The sequence below is a fragment of the Misgurnus anguillicaudatus genome, chromosome 24 (genome assembly GCF_027580225.2).
Source record: "Misgurnus anguillicaudatus chromosome 24, ASM2758022v2, whole genome shotgun sequence".
Classification (NCBI taxonomy): Eukaryota; Metazoa; Chordata; class Actinopteri; order Cypriniformes; family Cobitidae; genus Misgurnus; species Misgurnus anguillicaudatus.
In genome coordinates this window covers 46634940-46654466 of record NC_073360.2, presented here as the reverse complement: position 1 = coordinate 46654466, position 19527 = coordinate 46634940, and the positions used below count along the sequence as shown (strand labels likewise).

At 53.4% G+C, this 19527-nt stretch overlaps 1 protein-coding gene across 1 annotated transcript in view; it reads right to left on the bottom strand.

Moving 5' to 3' along the window:
* LOC141361723 (protein NLRC3-like) overlaps window positions 1-19527 on the bottom strand; it is an 843841-nt gene that overhangs the window by 305694 nt on the left and 518620 nt on the right. The window lies entirely within an intron of this gene.

Below are 19527 nucleotides of genomic sequence, written 5' to 3'. Positions count from 1 at the left end.
GTTTGCTGAGGGCGTCCATGATGACGAAGCTCTGTTGTGTGTTCCGTCTGGTTTGGTAGTCCTGTGAAATGTACAGGTAGATGGAACACCTGCCAGGCATTGCTGCCGGTCGCACCTCCTCCGGTGCCCATGGGTCAGCTGCAGGGTCATCAGCCAGGAACCACCACTCATCGACGTTTCGCCCCTTTAATCCTGGAACGTCTCCTGGTGGCAGAGCAGTGGCAGGGACGTCTCCCTGTCACCACCTGCAACTGACTGGTATCACCCTCTGTGGCTGTTATCGGGGTTAGTTGTTCCCCAGCTCTTGTCATTCCTCCTCAGCCAGAGCCAAAAGCTCCCCTTCTCTGCCTCCTCCGCTAACTCTTTGGTTGCCTTCTTTAGGTTCCCTCCGGTCACTCCTACATCCCTCAGAAGGCGTGTAGTTGACAGCCCCACGTAGCCTCGGCATCCAACCTCCATTGGATAAATGGAGGTCTTCCAGCCACCCTCCCGGCACTCAGCAGTCAACTCTGAGTACTTGGCCTTCTTACGCTCATAGGCGGCCTCCATACCCTCCTCTGCTGGTACTGTGAGCTCAATGATGAGCACGGCTTTTGCCTTGGTAGACCACACCACTATGTCGGGGCGGACAGATGTAGCAGTAATCTCGACCGGGAAACGGAGCTGCCTGTCGAGATCCACTCTCATATTCCACTCCTGGTCAGAGGAAAATGGCCTAACTATTTCTTTTGGCCTAAGGATTCTTCTTCCCCCTTCTTCCGTGACAAAAGTGATGTGGTTGTGGTTCTCTGCTGGTGGTACCCCTTTGCTGCCCTGTCGCCGCCCCTCTATCACCTCGGCTAGCTTTCTCAGGACCTGGTCGTGGCGCCATCTATAGCGTCCCTGGGAGAGCGCAATCTTACAGCCTGACAAGATGTGTTGGAGGCTTGCGGAAGGGGTATTGCAGAGTGTACAGCTTTCCTCACTCCTAAACCACTGGTGGAGGTTCCGAGGACAGGGAAGTGTGTCGTAGGTTGCGCGGATGAGGAAACTGAGTCTCGCCTGTGGGATTTTCCACAGGTCTGCCCAGGTGATGTTTCGGGTGACAATTCCCTCCCAGGTTGTCCACCTTCCCTGTTGGCCCTGCGACACGGCCTTGATTTTGTAGCGCTCCTTCTCCATTTTTGTCACCTCTGCCACCACCATCTCTTTCCTCTCTTTGCGGTTGGCCTTGGACCAGAACCGTGGCGCTTCTCCCCACCCTAACCCTGCTCTTCCCATCTGGACTCTGCCAACAATCTCTTGGTGTTGTAGACGACTGACAGCTTGATCAACCTCAGATTGGGCGTTCCACCTTCGGCCTGTCCGAACCTTCGGGTTTGCGTTTCTTACAGCCTGATCAGCGGACTCTCTCAACTCGAGGACCAGCCTGGTCTTCTCTTTTTTTTGTAGCCCAGACTGACTGATTGTAATGGCAGCTGCAGGATGTTCCTTCCGAAGAGACCTGTTTCTGACAGGCACCGTGGAAGCCCCAACCACTTTCGGATGGATACATTGGCTTTTCCATCCATTTTGCTTATGGTGGATGAGGGGATTTCACTCATTTTCAGTGGCCACATCACCCTCCTGTAGAGTGTGTGCTGGTAGCACCAGACCTTGTACTTTCCCGGTAGCTGGCTTTGGTTGATTTTTTCCAATCCTTCTGAGAGCAGTTTGGTCACAGTTCTTCCCATCTGTCTGTCAGTAAGCTCTGCTGTATACTGCCTCCCCAGGCTTTTTATGGGTTGCTCAGAGATGAGTGGGATTTTCTCTATCCCTACGACGAAAATGGTGCTGTCGTTTCTGACTCCTCTTCTGAGAGACAGGCTCTGTGACTTTGATGGCTTGATCTTCATTCGTGCCCACGACATCAACTCATCCATTCTTTCCAGCAATCTTGCTGTGCATGCTGCTGTCTGAAGGAGGCTGGTGACGTCGTCCATGTATGCCCTCAGTGGGGGTAGTCTCTGCCCGGATGGTAGTTTAATCCCCCCAACCATTTGTTTTGCTCCGACGAGGATCACCTCAAAGGCTGACACGAACAAGATGGGAGAGATGGCACAACCCATGGCAATTCCTACTTCTAACTGTTGCCACCCGGTGGTAAAGTCTTGGAGGGCGAAGCACATCTGCAGGTCGTTGAAGTAGGATGCAACTATGTTCTTTATGCAGGGGGGCATATGGAAGAACTCCATGGAGTAGGTTAACAGCTGATGTGGGACAGATCCATATGCGTTTGCAAGGTCGAGCCAGACGACATGCAGGTCGGTCTTCTCCCGCTTGGCTTTCTGGATCTGGTCCCAGATCATTGTAGAATGCTCTACACACCCTGGGAAGCCTGGGACTCCCGCCTTCTGGCAGTTGGTGTCAATGTAGCCATTCTCAAGCAGGTAGGTGGTCATCCTTCTGGCCAGAACTGAAAAGAAGATCTTCCCTTCTACGTTCAACAGAGCGATGTTTCTAAACTGGTTAATGTCTCTGGAGTTCGCTTCCTTAGGGATGAAGACCGCTATAGCTCTTTGCCACTCGGATGGAATGAGTTGTTTTTTCCAGGCAGTTCTCATGAGGCACCATAGCAGCTCTAGTACCTTGGGGCAGATCTTATAGAGCTTGTAGGGGATTCCATTGGGGCCTGGCGCTGATGCAGACCTTGCTTTTTCCACAACTTGCCTGACTTCGCTGAGCTTGGGGGGCTTGATGTTAAAAGCAGCAGTCGGAGGTGCAGGCTTAGGAACATATCCTGGTGTTCCTAATGGGATGTTCCTTACTGAATCGCTGTACTGTTCTCGGACATGTTGTTCCAGTTTCTCTCTGGTGATTTTGAGTTTCCCACTCTTCTTCTCCTTCAGCAGTTACCTGGCGTGCTTGTAGGGGTCTTTGAAGAAGTTGGCTAGTTCTTTCTGTTTCCGTTTGCTGCGCTTGCGGATACGTTCAGCCCTGCAAAGCCTGGACAGTTTTTTCCTCACCTCTTCCCACAAGGCTTTCAGACCCTCTTTCTCTGCCAACGTTGCCTTCCTCCAGTTCTTCCGTAGTTGTCGGCGCCTTCGCACTAGAAGGTCAATCTCCTTTTCCCTCCTTCCCTTCTCTTTTTGGGTGGTGCTCTGGTTGGAGGTCACTTCGCCAAACCTGTTCTTACAGGCCTGATATAGGACATCCCCCATCTGGTTGAGCTTGGATTCCACCCCCCCTCATAGAGATCCTTCCAGTATCTTGACCAAGTCAGTGTCCAGTGTTCGCCATGCCTCTGTCTCGCATGATTTTGGCCATTTGAGCTTACCTCTTCTAGTTGGTTTTCTTGTCTCTGCTTTTGACTCAGTCCCGAGTGGGTTGGTGGCGACTGGGTCTTGGTACTCACGTGGGGGCTCTCCCTCCACCAGTGGGCCTTCTTCCTCCATGACATTTCTGCCTTCTGCAACATTGAGTCCTTCAGCTCTGTGGTTTTCGACCTGGCTTTTGGTCCCTCTTGTCTCACCTGCTAGGGCAGTGCAAGGTTGCTGTTGGCTCTTCTGCACACATTTTCACTTCTCCTGATGGATTCGCAACCCACGGAATGTGGTAACCTTTTCCCATCGTCATCCACACTTCCAGAGGATATTCTTTCCATTTCCTGAAATTCCAATGTTCATCTCTTTGTCTGTTTCCGTTGCTGTCGTTACCGTGTAGTCCGTCCTGTTAGGCCCATCTTTCACCCGCCTCTCGGAGGGCCTGCGGGTTGTTTTTTCTTAAGGTTCTCTGTAGTTAAGGTTATGGGTGTGCCTCTTCAGAGGTACTAGTGGGTTGGGTAACTAGCCACCCACTTCCAGTGCGGTCTTTACCTGCTGTCATCCAGTCTTTCCTGGCTGTCCTCCAGTCTTCCCTGGACTCCAACTGCCCTGTTCACAGTAGTCACTGGGTTACCAGATCTTCAGTGAAATGTACAGGTAGATGGAACACCTGCTAGGCATTGCTGCCGGTCGCACGTCCTCCGGTGCCCATGGGTCAGCTGTAGGGTCATCAGCCAGGAACTGTAAGTAACTTTGTTTCAAGAACAGCAATCCTTTGTAAAAGTCTGTGGCAGTTTGTGCAGCAAGTAGATTGTTGATGAGGCATTCCTTTTTCTTATCCTTTTCAATGAAGGCAGCTGTTTTTCCTTCTGGAATGTAAGCTGATGGCGGTGGGAGGCTAGACGGATGAAAAATTCCACTTTTTTGTAATCCTCCAGTCCCGAAAGTTTGTAAATTGACGTTGATGCCAAGCTTTGTTGTTTGAGCACTATGCTGATTTGCTGAAGTTAAAATTATAAGATAAAATATAAAAGCGATAGAGCAAAGCACAGAGCAGTAAGCAAAAGCGTCCGAACAGTAGCAGAGCAGGAAAAAAATCGACCCTCCGACCCTTTCCGCGGCCGAGATACGGCGGTTCGAAAAAAAAAAACGCTCGTCCGGAGTTCGCGCGCCCGTAGCGTCCGCTGCGTTCGTCCGCCGGAGGCGCGGCCGGTCTCTTTCGAAAGGTCTCTCTCGGGGCTTTCTCGGGTCCGTGCGACCCCGGGGGCCGGAGATACGGACTTCCACCGCTGCACCTTTAAACGGCCGTAGCTCGGGCGCCTTAAGACCGAGACCTTAGCCCTTTGGGTCCCTCATCCTCCAGGAGGGGCCCTTTCCAACGACCCCACCCCCGTCTCCGTACCCCCTCCCCCGGCCGAGATACGACCCCGGGAACATCGCCCCGTCTACCCGACCACCGTGCACCCGAGGCCGGCCTCGGACCCCGCGGCGGACACCCTGGAGCTCGTACCCGGCGCACCGTTCGGTCCCTGCCATCCCACTCTTAAGCACTCCCCCACCGGACTAAGCCCCATCCTCCCGGCCCTTCTGGAGAACCAAACAGTTGGTCAACCCCAAAATTTCTCCAACCGTTGGTCAACCCGAAAGATTTTCCAGCAGTTGGTCAACCCCAATCGACTTAGGTTTTGGAGCGTTCGCGTTTCCAGCAGTTGGTCAACCTCAATCGACTTAGGTTTTGGAGCGTTCGAGTTTCCAGCAGTTGGTCAACCTCAATCGACTTAGGTTTTGGAGTGTTCGCGTTTCCAGCAGTTGGTCAACCTCAATCGACTTAGGTTTTGGAGCGTTCGCATTTCCAGCAGTTGGTCAACCTCAATCGACTTAGGCTCTGGAGCTTTCGCCTCTCCAGCAGTTGGTCAACCCCAACGACTTAGGCTCTTGAGCTTTAACTTCTCCAGCAGTTGGTCAACCCCATCGACTTAGGTTCTGGGGCGTTCGCTTCTCCTGCCATAGACTTAGGTTCTAGAGCTTTCGCCTCTCCGACAGTTGGTCAACCCCAATCGGCTCTGGAGCTTTCACTTCTCCAGCAGTTGGTAAACCCCATCGACTTAGGTTCTGGAGCTTTCGCTTCTCCGACAGTTGGCGGAGATACGGGGGGCCGTCTCCGGATTTTCCCACGGCCGCTGCTCGGGCGCCTTAAGTCCCAGGACGTCGCCCTCGGGGTCGGTCGCTCTACCCGAGGGGACCTTTCGAACGAGTCCGCCCTCGACCCTCCGACCCTTTCCTCGGCCGAGATACGGCGGTTCGAAAAAAAAAAACGCTCGTCCGGAGTTCGCTCGCCCGTAGCGTCCGCTGTGTTCGTCCGCCGGAGGCGTGACCGGTCTCGTTCGAAAGGTCTTTCCCGGGGCTTTCCGGCGACGCCGGCCCCGAGTCCGTGCGACCCCGTGGACCGGAGATACTTCCGGTCGAATATCCGAATTTCGTTACCGCGCCGCTCCGGCGCCTCGGGCCAGGGGCGTTCTACCTTCGGGTCGATTGGTCCGCCGGAGGGGCCCTTTCGAACGAGCCCACCCGCGAGTATCTGGCCCTTTCCGCGGCGGAGATACGGGGGGCCGTCTCCGGATTTTCCCACGGCCGCTGCTCGGGCGCCTTAAGTCCGAGGACGTCGCCCTCGGGGTCGGTCGCTCTACCCGAGGGGACCTTTCGAACGAGCCCGCTCTCGACCCTCCGACCCTTTCCGCGGCCGAGATACGGCGGATCGAGAAAAAAAAAAACGCTGGTCAGGAGTTCGCGCGCCCGTAGCGTCCGCTGCGTTCGTCCGCCGGAGGCGCGGCCGGTCTCGTTCGAAAGGTCTTTCCCGGGGCTTTTCGGGGACGCCGGCCCCGAGTCCGTGCGACCCCGGGGACCGGAGATACTTCCGGTTGAATTTCGGAAAACTTCGAACGGCCGTATCTCGGGCGCCTCGGGCCCGGGGCCTTCGAACTTCGGGTCGGTCGGTCCGCCGGAGGGGCCCTTTCGAACGAGCCCACCCGCGAGTATCTGGCCCCTTCCGCGGCGGAGATACGGGGGGCCGTCTCCGGATTTTCCCACTGCCGCTGCTCGGGCGCCTTAAGTCCGAGGACGTCGCCCTCGGGGTCGGTCGCTCTACCCGAGGGGACCTTTCGAACGAGCCCGCCCTCGACCCTCCGACCCTTTCCGCGGCCGAGATACGGCGGTTCGAAAAAAAAAAAACCGCTCGTCTGGAGTTCGCGCGCCCGTAGCGTCCGCTGCGTCCGTCCGCCGGAGGCGCGGCCGGTCTCGTTCGAAAGGTCTCTCTCGGGGCTTTCCGGGGACGCCGGCCTCGGGTCCGTGCGACCCCGGGGGCCGGAGATACGGACTTCCACCGCTGCACCTTTAAACGGCCGTAGCTCGGGCGCCTTAAGACCGAGACCTTAGCTCTTTGGGTCCCTCATCCTCCAGGAGGGGCCCTTTCCAACGACCCCACCCCCGTCTCCGTACCCCCTCCCCCGGCCGAGATACGACCCCGGGAACATCGCCCCGTCTACCCGACCACCGTGCACCCGAGGCCGGCCTCGGACCCCGCGACGGACACCCTGGAGCTCGTACCCGGCGCACCGTTCGGTCCCTGCCATCCCACTCTTAAGCACTCCCCCACCGGACTAAGCCCCATCCTCCCGGCCCTTCTGGAGAACCAAACAGTTGGTCAACCCCAAAATTTCTCCAACCGTTGGTCAACCCGAAAGATTTTCCATCAGTTGGTCAACCCCAATCGACTTAGGTTTTGGAGCGTTCGAGTTTCCAGCAGTTGGTCAACCTCAATTGACTTAGGTTTTGGAGTGTTCGCGTTTCCAGCAGTTGGTCAACCTCCATCGACTTAGGCTCTGGAGCTTTCGCCTCTCCAGCAGTTGGTCAACCCCAACGACTTAGGCTCTTGAGCTTTCACTTCTCCAGCAGTTGGTCAACCCCATCGACTTAGGTTCTGGGGCGTTCGCTTCTCCTGCCATAGACTTAGGCAAGGCAAGGCAAGGCAAGTTTATTTCTATAGCACATTTCATACACAAAGGTCATTCAAAGTGCTTTACATAGAAATGAGAAAACAAAAATCAAAGATACATGAATTTAAAATATCAATTAAAAGAAAATAAATGTGATTTTAATAAAAACTGTTTAAATGTGTGAAAAAGAATAAAACAGGAATAAAAGTATAAAACAGTTAAAAATGAGAATAAAAACAAGAGAAATAGAAAATAATTAAAATAGTGCATATATAATATAGTGCAATCAGTTCCGACGCAGCATAGTGCTCATTCAGTAAATGCATAGCTAAACAGATGTGTTTTGAGTCTGGATTTGAATGTGACTACTGTTGGAGCACATCTGATCTCTTCTGGAAGCTGGTTCCAGCTGCGACTGGCATAATAGCCAAAAGCTGACTCTCCTTGCTTTGAGTGAACCCTTGGTATTTCTAGCTGATGTGATCCTAATGATCTGAGTGATCTGATGGGTTTATATTCAATGAGCATATCAGCAATGTATTGAGGTCCTAGTCCACTAAGTGATTTATATACCATTAATAATACTTTAAAATCAATCCTAAATGTAACTGTTAGCCAGTGTAGCGCCCTGAGGACCGGTGTGATATGTTCATATTTTCTGGTTCTGCTCAGAATCCTGGCAGCAGCCTTCTGAATGAGCTGGAGCTGTCTAATGGTCTTTTTGGGAAGGCCAGTGAGGAGGCCATTACAATAATCCACCCTGCTGGTGATGAAAGCATGCACAAGTTTCTCTAAGTCTTGTCTGGAAACAAAGCATCTAATTCTTGCGATATTTTTGAGATGATAGTATGCTGATTTAGTTATTGCTTTGACATGACTACTGAAACTAAGGTCAGACTCCAGAATCACACCAAGATTCCTGACTTGATTTTTAGTTGTTTGACCCCTAGCGTCAAGGTATGCATTCACCGTGAGAACTTCATCTTTGTTTCCAAACGCAATGACTTCAGTTTTCTCTTTGTTTAACTGAAGAAAGTTTTGGCACATCCAACTGTTAACTTCATCAATGCATTTGCACAGGGAGTCAATGGGGCTGTAGTCATTTGGGGATAGAGCTAAGTAGATCTGAGTGTCGTCTGCATAACTGTGATAGGCAATTTTGTTCTCTCTCATTATTTGGCTTAGTGGGAGCATATACAGGTTGAACAGGAGTGGCGCAAGAATTGAGCCTTGCGGGACTCCGCATGTCATGGATGTCCACTTAGATTTATGGCCACCTATACTTACATAATAACCTCTCCCTTCTAAGTATGACTTGAACCATTTCAGGACCACCCCAGAAAGCCCGACCCAGTTTTCCAGCCTGTCAAGAAGTATGTTGTGATCAACAATGTCAAAAGCAGCACTGAGGTCGAGTAGCACCAGCACTGATAGTTTGCCTGTGTCTGTGTTGAGGCGAATATCATTTATTATCTTTATGAGCGCTGTCTCTGTACTGTGGTGTGGTCTGAAACCAGATTGAAAAATGTCAAAGTAACCATTAGAAATTAAGAATTTGTTCAGCTGATTGAAAACAACTTTTTCAATGATCTTGCCTATGAAAGGAAGATTTGAGATTGGTCTGTAGTTGCTCAATACAGTGTTATCTAGGTTGCTCTTTTTCAGGAGGGGCTTAACAACTGCAGTTTTAAGGGACTTTGGAAAAGTCCCAGAGTGAAGTGATGAATTTACCACTTTTAGGAGATCTGCTTCTAAACAGTTAAAGACACTTTTGAAAAAACATGTTGGGAGTGTGTCAAGGGCACAGGTTGATGTTTTAAGATGCTGTACTGTTTCTTCCAAAATTTTACCATCAACTGCTTCGAAATCAGACATCGTAACTACTTTCTGATGTTGTGGTCTGATTTGTCTGACCCTGGCGCAGCTCAAGGATGTGCTGATCACCTTTCTGATATTATTGATTTTCTCAGAAAAGAAGTTAGCAAACTCACTACATTTGCTGTCTGAGAGCATTTCACTTGGAATGTGACTTGGGGGGGTTGTTAGTCTCTCTATAGTAGCAAAAAGAGTGCGTGTGTTATTTATGTTTTTGTTTATAATATTTGAAAAGAAAGTCTGTCTAGCTTTGCCTAGTTCCACACTGAAAGCACGAAGGCTGTCTTTATAGATATTATAATGGACTACAAGTTTTGTCTTCCGCCACATGCGCTCAGCTTTTCTGCATTGTCTCTTCATATTCTGCACCTCTGTTGAGTTTCTCCAAGGTGATTTTTGCCTGCCATTCTTCTTCCTGACTTTTACAGGAGCAATATCATCGATTACACTCTTAACTTTAGAATTAAAGGAATCAAGGAGAAAATCAACAGAGTCTGCAGATATGCTTGGTGTTAAATATATAGCCTTCATAAATAGCACACTGTTGTTCTCATTAAAGGATCTCTTTCTGACAGACACAGATCTAGTTTCAATAGTAGGAGAGATTAATATATCAAAGAAAATACAGAAATGATCAGACAGTGCTACATCCTTAATAACAACTGATGAAATGTTTACACCCTTACTGATAATTAAATCTAAAGTGTGTCCACGATTGTGTGTGGGTCCATGTACATGTTGAGTCAGATCAAAAGTATTTAAAACAGCTGTGACATCTTTTGTCATAATGCTTTCTGGCGTATCTATGTGAATGTTAAAATCTCCAGCAATAGCAAAACAGTCAAACTCTGAGGAAATCGTTGATAACAGTTCTGTAAAGTCCTCAACAAATGCTGGAGAGTATTTTTGGGGCCTGTAAATAATGATCAGTAGAATGCGTGGGGTACCTTTCAACACAATACCTAGATGTTCAAAAGACGGGTAATTCCCAAATGACACTTGCTTACATTGATAGACATCTTTAAAAAGAGCAGCAAGACCTCCACCCCTTTTAGTAGTTCTGCAGAAACTCAAATAGGTAAAGTTAGGAGGGGCTGTTTCATTAAGGACTGTTGCACTGTAGCTTTCTTCTAGCCATGTTTCATTTAGAAACATAAAATCCAGGTTGTTTGTGGTTATTAAGTCGCTGACTAGAAGTGATTTGTTTTTAAGTGAACAGATATTTAAAAGTGCTAACTTAACAGTACATTTTTTTTCCCTAACAGAGATCTTAGTTTGACAAGTCACAGGCAGCAGATTAGATTGATTTGCCACACGATTTGATCTAGCCTTGCAATTTCTATCATGTACTAAAACAGAAATAGAGAAAGATATAGGCACACTGAGTTCCTGCTTTTGTAAACATTTGATAAAAGTATTAGTATTTTCATAGCAGGAACCCGACACACATCACTGAGAGCCATTATCAGTTGTTTTTGGTTCACCTACAGCAGATGGAGGAGGGTGTGTGCCTTGGCGTTGTGTCAGAGACCGAAGAGCTCTCACAGGACGAGGAGGGGGAACTGGGCCCACTGGCTTTGGTGGTTTTGGGGCTTGCTGTTTTCTGGTTGAAATCTGGGGGCTTGCAGCAATAGAGTGGGATAGTTTAGTTCCAGCATAAACCAGTTCCTCCATTTTTCCAGAGAAGGTCAAAAGCGGGGATGCTGGAGAGAGGAATGACATATCTATTGAGGAGTCCTGTTGTTCTGATGTGACCGGAGGCTGTGATATGTTGTCCTGGTTTCCCTGGCTGTTTTCCAGAAAGTCGTCCTTGGGTGCTGAATCTTGGAGCCGTTCTAATCTGACACAGTCTGCCTGTAGTAAGCTCTGTGGGCAGGACTCAGCTGAGATTGTGTCCATGAGCAGTGGTTGTTGTTGTGGCTGAGTGGTGTTATCTCTGTCCTTGTGGGATATGTCAACGTCATGTCCATTCAGGTGCTGGAGAGAAGTCCTGTGGTCATTCATACTCTGTCCAGGTGTGTGTGTGCCATTCAGGTTGAGTGGATTGGCACACACTGCTGAAGGATGATGAAGGGAGAAATAGATATTGTCCTTTAGAACTCTTGCACCCAGTCTGTTTGGGTGGATGCCATCCTGTTTAAATAGTTGTCTCCAGAAAAGATTGAAGTTGTTGATAAAGTTCAATCCTTTTATGTTGCAGGTTTTTTGCAGCCATGTATTAAGTCCAAGCAACCGTGAAAACCTATTTGTTCCTCTTGCTGGAAGTGGTCCACTGATGAACGGCTGAGCTTTTACTGTTCTGAGTGTTTCAAAAAGTTTGTTGAAATCCCTCTTAAGGAGTTCAGATTGCTCTTTGTGAATATCATTCTTCCCCACATAAATGACAACCCGATTTACAGTCTTATGTTTCATCAGAATGTTCTGAAGTTCCCTGTTTACATCAGAAACGGTTGCTTGTGAAAGGCAGCACGTAGTTGAGTCTCTGTTGCTATAGTTTCTTATTATTGAGTCACCCAATATCAGAGTTCTGGGCTCGGATGCGCTCTGCGCTGAGTGCCGCTGTCTGCTCGATCTTGAGCGGCAGTTAGCATCAGTGTTAGCTGCTGGCTGATTTGATCAGTGTTTAGTCACATTTATCACATTTGGGGATTCCTCACTCATATTCATTAATACTTCAAATCTGTTCTCAAGATGTATAGGTGGTGGTAGAAAGTCAGTGTTTGCAATCCTTGTCCTAGCTGTATCTGGCGTAGAGGAAGCTATTGCGGCAAAATGTGATGCTCGTGACAGTCTGATTTCTCGACTGATTTTGGGTCTTGCTCCCTGTTTGTACCATTGATTAGTGTGTTGATCATTAGATTCATTGGACTCACCGGCTGTTTGCTGAGGGCGTCCATGATGACGAAGCTCTGTTGTGTGTTCCGTCTGGTTTGGTAGTCCTGTAAGTAACTTTGTTTCAAGAACAGCAATCCTTTTTAAAAGTCTGTGGCAGTTTGTGCAGCAAGTAGATTGTTGATGAGGCATTCCTTTTTCTTATCCTTTTCAATGAAGGCAGCTGTGTTTTTCCTTCTGGAATGTAAGCTGATGGCGGTGGGAGGCTAGACGGATGAAAAATTCCACTTTTTTGTAATCCTCCAGTCCCGAAAGTTTGTAAATTGACGTTGATGCCAAGCTTTGTTGTTTGAGCACTATGCTGATTTGCTGAAGTTAAAATTATAAGATAAAATATAAAAGCGATAGAGCAAAGGGCAGAGCAGTAAGCAAAAGCGTCCGAACAGTAGCAGAGCAGGAAAAAAATCAACCCTCCGACCCTTTCCGCGGCCGAGATACGGCGGTTCGAAAAAAAAAAAACGCTCGTCCGGAGTTCGCGCGCCCGTAGCGTCCGCTGCGTTCGTCCGCCGGAGGCGCGGCCGGTCTCTTTCGAAAGGTCTCTCTCGGGGCTTTCTCGGGTCCGTGCGACCCCGGGGGCCGGAGATACGGACTTCCACCGCTGCACCTTTAAACGGCCGTAGCTCGGGCGCCTTAAGACCGAGACCTTAGCCCTTTGGGTCCCTCATCCTCCAGGAGGGGCCCTTTCCAACGACCCCACCCCCGTCTCCGTACCCCCTCCCCCGGCCGAGATACGACCCCGGGAACATCGCCCCGTCTACCCGACCACCGTGCACCCGAGGCCGGCCTCGGACCCCGCGGCGGACACCCTGGAGCTCGTACCCGGCGCACCGTTCGGTCCCTGCCATCCCACTCTTAAGCACTCCCCCACCGGACTAAGCCCCATCCTCCCGGCCCTTCTGGAGAACCAAACAGTTGGTCAACCCCAAAATTTCTCCAACCGTTGGTCAACCCGAAAGATTTTCCAGCAGTTGGTCAACCCCAATCGACTTAGGTTTTGGAGCGTTCGCGTTTCCAGCAGTTGGTCAACCTCAATCGACTTAGGTTTTGGAGCGTTCGAGTTTCCAGCAGTTGGTCAACCTCAATCGACTTAGGTTTTGGAGTGTTCGCGTTTCCAGCAGTTGGTCAACCTCAATCGACTTAGGTTTTGGAGCGTTCGCATTTCCAGCAGTTGGTCAACCTCAATCGACTTAGGCTCTGGAGCTTTCGCCTCTCCAGCAGTTGGTCAACCCCAACGACTTAGGCTCTTGAGCTTTAACTTCTCCAGCAGTTGGTCAACCCCATCGACTTAGGTTCTGGGGCGTTCGCTTCTCCTGCCATAGACTTAGGTTCTAGAGCTTTCGCCTCTCCGACAGTTGGTCAACCCCAATCGGCTCTGGAGCTTTCACTTCTCCAGCAGTTGGTCAACCCCATCGACTTAGGTTCTGGAGCTTTCGCTTCTCCGACAGTTGGTCAACCCCGATCGACTTAGCTATATACCTGATGGCACCTGTTCGCCCTACCGTCCCCCGCGAAGGGGGAACCCGCCGGGTCCGCGGCCGGGAGGGTGCGCCTCGGTCGGCCCGGGGGACCGGAGATACTTCCGGTCGAAAATCCGAATTTCGTTACCGCGCCGCTCCGGCGCCTCGGGCCCGGGTCTTTCGACCTTCGGGTCGGTCGGTCCGCCGGAGGGGCCCTTTCGAACGAGCTCACCCGCAAGTATCTGGCCCCGTCCGCGGCGGAGATACGGGGGGCCGTCTCCGGATTTTCCCACGGCCGCTGCTCGGGCGCCTTAAGTCCGAGGACATCGCCCTCGGGGTCGGTCGCTCTACCCGAGGGGACCTTTCGAACGAGCCCGCCCTTGACCCTCCGACCCTTTTCTCGGCCGAGATACGGCGGATCGAAAAAAAAATAACGCTGGTCCGGAGTTCGCGCGCCCGTAGCGTCCGCTGCGTTCGTCCGCCGGAGGCGCGGCCGGTCTCGTTCGAAAGGTCTTTCCCGGGGCTTTTCGGGGACGCCGGCCCCGAGTCCGTGCGACCCCGGGGACCGGAGATACTTCCGGTCGAATTTCGGAAAACTTCGAACGGCCGTATCTCGGGCGCCTCGGGCCCCGGGCCTTCGAACTTCGGGTCTTAAGCACTCCCCCACCGGACTAAGCCCCATCCTCCCGGCCCTTCTGGAGAACCAAACAGTTGGTCAACCCCAAAATTTCTCCAACCGTTGGTCAACCCGAAAGATTTTCCAGCAGTTGGTCAACCCCAATCGACTTAGGTTTTGGAGTGTTCGCGTTTCCAGCAGTTGGTCAACCTCAATCGACTTAGGTTTTGGAGCGTTCGCGTTTCCAGCAGTTGGTCAACCTCAATCGACTTAGGCTCTGGAGCTTTCGCCTCTCCAGCAGTTGGTCAACCCCAACGACTTAGGCTCTTGAGCTTTCACTTCTCCAGCAGTTGGTCAACCCCATCGACTTAGGTTCTGGGGCGTTCGCTTCTCCTGCCATAGACTTAGGTTCTAGAGCTTTCGCCTCTCCGACAGTTGGTCAACCCCAATCGACTTAGGCTCTGGAGCTTTCACTTCTCCAGCAGTTGGTCAACCCCATTGACTTAGGTTATGGGGCGTTCGCTTCTCCTGCCATCGACTTAGGTTCTGGAGCTTTCGCCTCTCCGACAGATGGTCAACCCCGATCGACTTAGCTATATACCGCGGCGGAGATACGGGGGGAGATACGGGGGGCCGTCTCCGGATTTTCCCACTGCCGCTGCTTGGGCGCCTTAAGTCCGAGGACGTCGCCCTCGGGGTCGGTCGCTCTACCCGAGAGGACCTTTCGAACGAGCCCGCCCTCGACCCTCCGACCCTTTCCGCGGCCGAGATACGGCGGTTCAAAAAAAAAAGCTCATCCGGAGTTCGCGCGCCCGTAGCGTCCGCTGCGTTCGTCCGCCGGAGGCGCGGCCGGTCTCGTTCGAATGGTCTCTCTCGGCGCTTTCCGGGGACGCCGGCCTCGGGTCCGTGCGACCCCGGGGGCCGGAGATACGGACTTCCACCGCTGCACCTTTAAACGGTTGTAGCTCGGGCGCCTTAAGACCGAGACCTTAGCCCTTTGGGTCCCTTATCCTCCAGGAGGGGCGCTTTCCAACGACCCCACCCCCGTCTCCGTACCCCCTCCCCCGGCCGAGAAACGACCCCGGGAACATCGCCCCGTCTACCCGACCACCGTGCACCCGAGGCCAGCCTCGGACCCCGCGACGGACACCCTGGAGCTCGTACCCGGCGCACCGTTCGGTCCCTGCCATCCCACTCTTAAGCACCGGACTAAGCCCCATCCTCCCAGCCCTTCTGGAGAACCAAACAGTTGGTCAACCCCAAAATTTCTCCAACCTTTTGTCAACCCGAAAGATTTTCCAGCAGTTGGTCAACCCCAATCAACTTAGGTTTTGGAGCGTTCGCGTTTCCAGCAGTTGGTCAACCTCAATCGACTTAGGTTTTGGAGCGTTCGCGTTTCCAGCAGTTGGTCAACCTCAATCACCTTAGGTTTTGGAGCTTTCGAGTTTCCAGCAGTTGGTCAACCTCAATCGACTTAGGTTTTGGAGTGTTCGCGTTTCCAGCAGTTGGTCAACCTCAATCGACTTAGGTTTTGGAGCGTTCGCGTTTCCAGCAGTTGGTCAACCTCAATCGACTTAGGCTCTGGAGCTTTCGCCTCTCCAGCAGTTGGTCAACCCCAACGACTTAGGCTCTTGAGCTTTCACTTCTCCAGCAGTTGGTCAACCCCATCGACTTAGGTTCTGGGGCGTTCGCTTCTCCTGCCATAGACTTAGGTTCTAGAGCTTTCGCCTCTCCGACAGTTGGTCAACCCCAATCGACTTAGGCTCTGGAGCTTTCACTTCTCCAGCAGTTGGTCAACCCCATCGACTTAGGTTCTGGGGCGTTCGCTTCTCCTGCCATCGACTTAGGTTCTGGAGCTTTCACCTCTCCGACAGTTGGTCAACCCCGATCGACTTAGCTATATACCTGATGGCACCTGTTTGCCCTACCGTCCCCCGCGAAGGGGGAACCCGCCGGGTCCGCTGCCGGGAGGGTGCGCCTCGGTCGGCCCGGGGGACCGGAGATACTTCCGGTCGAAAATCCGAATTTCGTTACAGCGACGCTCCGGCGCCTCGGGCCCGGGTCCTTCGACCTTCGGGTCGGTCGGTCCGCCGTAGGGGCCCTTTCGAACGAGCCCACCCGCGAGTATCTGGCCCTTTCCGCAGCGGAGATACGGGGGGCCGTCTCCGGATTTTCCCACGGCCGCTGCTCGGGCGCCTTAAGTCCCAGGACGTCGCCCTCGGGGTCGGTCGCTCTACCCGAGGGGACCTTTCGAACGAGCCTGCCCTCGACCCTCCGACCCTTTCCGCGGCCGAGATACGGCGGATCGAAAAAAAAAAACGCTGGTCCGGAGTTCGCGCGCCCGTAGCGTCCGCTGCGTTCGTCCGCCGGAGGCGCGGCCAATCTCGTTCGAAAGGTCTTTCCCGGGGCTTTCCGGCGACGCCGGCCCCGAGTCCGTGCGACCCCGTGGACCGGAGATACTTCCGGTCGAATATCCGAATTTCGTTACCGCGCCGCTCCGGCGCCTCGGGCCCGGGGCCTTCGACCTTCGGGTCGATTGGTCGGCCGGAAGGGCCCTTTCGAACGAGCCTACCCGCGAGTATCTGGCCCTTTCCGCGGCGGAGATACGGGGGGCCGTCTCCGGATTTTCCCACGGCCGCTGCTCGGGCGCCTTAAGTCCCAGGACGTCGCCCTCGGGGTCGGTCGCTCTACCCGAGGGGACCTTTCGAACGAGCCCGCCCTCGACCCTCCGACCCTTTCCGCGGCCGAGATACGGCGGTTCAAAAAAAAAAAAACGCACATTCGGAGTTCGCTCGCCCGTAGCGTCCGCTGCGTTCGTCCGCCGGAGGCGTGACCGGTCTCGTTCGAAAGGTCTTTCCCGGGGCTTTCCGGCGACGCCGGCCCCGAGTCCGTGCGATCCCGGGGGCCGGAGATACGGACTTCCACCGCTGCCCCTTTAAACGGCCGTAGCTCGGGCGCCTTAAGACCGAGACCTTAGCCCTTTGGGTCCCTCATCCTCCAGGAGGGGCCCTTTCCAACGACCCCACCCCCGTCTCCGTACCCCCTCCCCCGGCCGAGATACGACCCCGGGAACATCGCCCCGTCTACCCGACCACCGTGCACCCGAGGCCGGCCTCGGACCCCGCGACGGACACCCTGGAGCTCGTACCCGGCGCACCGTTCGGTCCCTGCCATCCCACTCTTAAGCACTCCCCCACCGGACCAAGCCCCATCCTCCCGGCCCTTCTGGAGAACCAAACAGTTGGTCAACCCCAAAATTTCTCCAACCGTTGGTCAACCCGAAAGATTTTCCAGCAGTTCGTCAACCCCAATCGACTTAGGTTTTGGAGCGTTCGCATTTCCAGCAGTTGGTCAACCTCAATCGACTTAGGTTTTGGAGCGTTCGCGTTTCCAGCAGTTGGTCAACCTCAATCGACTTAGGTTTTGGAGCGTTCGCGTTTCCAGCAGTTGGTCAACCTCAATCGACTTAGGTTTTGGAGCGTTCGCGTTTCCAGCAGTTGGTCAACCTCAATCGACTTAGGTTTTGGAGTGTTCGCGTTTCCAGCAGTTGGTCAACCTCAATCGACTTAGGCTCTGGAGCTTTCGCCTCTCCAGCAGTTGGTCAACCCCAACGACTTAGGCTCTTCAGCTTTCACTTCTCCAGCAGTTGGTCAACCCCATCGACTTAGGTTCTGGGGCGTTCGCTTCTCCTGCCATAGACTTAGGTTCTAGAGCTTTCGCCTCTCCGACAGTTGGTCAACCCCAATCGACTTAGGCTCTGGAGCTTTCACTTCTCCAGCAGTTGGTCAACCCCATCGACTTAGGTTCTGGGGCGTTCGCTTCTCCTGCCATAGACTTAGGTTCTGGAGCTTTCGCCTCTCCGACAGTTGGTCAACCCCGATCGACTTAGCTATATACCTGATGGCACCTGTTCGCCCTACCGTCCCCCGCGAAGGGGGAACCCGTCGGGTCTGCGGCCGGGAGGGTGCGCCTCGGTCGGCCCGGGGAACCGGAGATACTTCCGGTCGAAAATCCGAATTTCGTTACAGCGCCGCTCCGGCGCCTCGGGCCCGGGTCCTTCGACCTTCGGGTCGGTCGGTCCGCCGGAGGGGCCCTTTCGAACGAGCCCACCTGCGAGTATCTGGCCCTTTCCGCAGCGGAGATACGGGGGGCCGTCTCCGGATTTTCACACGGCCGCTGCTCGGGCGCCTTAGGTCCCAGGACGTCGCCCTCGGGGTCGGTCGCTCTACCCGAGGGGACCTTTCGAACGAGCCTGCCCTCGACCCTCCGACCCTTTCCGCGGCCGAGATACGGCGGTTCGAAAAAAAAAAAACGCTGGTCCGGAGTTCGCGCGCCCGTAGCGTCCGCTGCGTTCGTCCGCCGGAGGCGCGGCCGGTCTTGTTCGAAAGGTCTTTTCCGGGGCTTTTCGGCGACGCCGGCCCCGAGTCCGTGCGACCCCGGGGACCGGAGATACTTCCGGTCGAATTTCGGAAAACTTCGAACGGCCGTATCTCGGACGCCTCGGGCCCGGGGCCTTCGAACTTCAGGTCGGTCGGTCCGCCAGAGGGGCCCTTTCGAACGAGCCCACCCGCGAGTATCTGGCCCCTTCCGCGGCGGAGATACGGGGGGGCCGTCTCCGGATTTTCCCACTGCCGCTGCTCGGGCGCCTTAAGTCCGAGGACGTCGCCCTCGGGGTCGGTCGCTCTACCCGAGGGGACCTTTCGAACGAGCCCGCCTTCGACCCTCCGACCCTTTCCGCGGCCGAGATACGGCGGTTCGAAAAAAAAAAACGCTCGTCCGGAGTTCGCGCGCCCGTAGCGTCCGCTGCGTTCGTCCGCCGGAGGCGCGGCCGGTCTCGTTCGAAAGGTCTCTCTCGTGGCTTTCCGGGGACGCCGGCCTCGGGTCCGTGCGACCCCGGGGGCCGGAGATACGGACTTCCACCGCTGCACCTTTAAACGGCTGTAGCTCGGGCGCCTTAAGACCGAGACCTTAGCCCTTTGGGTCCCTCATCCTCCAGGAGGGGCCCTTTCCAACGACCCCACCCCCGTCTCCGTACCCCCTCCCCCGGCCGAGATACGACCCCGGGAACATCGCCCCGTCTACCCGACCACCGTGCACCCGAGGCCGGCCTCTGTTGGACTTTAAGGGTCCATCTGCATGTTCATAATTGGAGGAAAGACACGGTATTAAAATTAAGTTATTTATTGATCAGATATGAAAAAGTTTTACAGCGCTGGGTCATTTCAAGCAATGAACAACCAGCTCAAAAAATAACATGCATATTTATAAAATATATGAAGTCGATCTTTCTTCTTAGAATCTCCACCCACAAAGGCCGTTCCCCTTGTACATCTGACTCCATCACCACACCCAGTTTTAGTCTGCAGGAGATAGACACACACACACAAAGAAAAAACTAACTTTTCTCCGCTCAT